The sequence below is a fragment of the Vombatus ursinus genome, unplaced genomic scaffold (genome assembly GCF_900497805.2).
Source record: "Vombatus ursinus unplaced genomic scaffold, bare-nosed wombat genome assembly UNPS02015377.1, whole genome shotgun sequence".
Classification (NCBI taxonomy): Eukaryota; Metazoa; Chordata; class Mammalia; order Diprotodontia; family Vombatidae; genus Vombatus; species Vombatus ursinus.
Window position 1 is genome coordinate 2,766 of NW_020955155.1, and position 368 is coordinate 3,133.

Genomic DNA, 368 nt, shown 5'->3' on the forward strand with positions numbered 1-368 from the left:
CACCACCAAGGGCACTATGTTAGCTGATTTTGTCTGAGTTTTTTTTCCAACAATGGGGGGCTCAATGGGATGACTGGAGGGAAAAGTAGGGTTTTTTCTTTCTTTTTATTGTTTTTTTTAATTTTTTTTAGGTGGCAGGAGAAGGAGAAATTATTTTTTCTTCCAAAAAGTATTCATAAAACTTAATAAAAGAATTCAAAATGAGTTCAAACCCTCTTTGGAAAAAAAAGTAGGAATGCTTGGAAGACCACGAAGATAATTCAAAGGACCACTGAAGGATATTCTGTATTATGGTAGAATAGATTATTGAGTAGGACTTAGGAAAAACTAGTTCATTTGACTCACTTCCTGCTCAGACAGTGGGAACA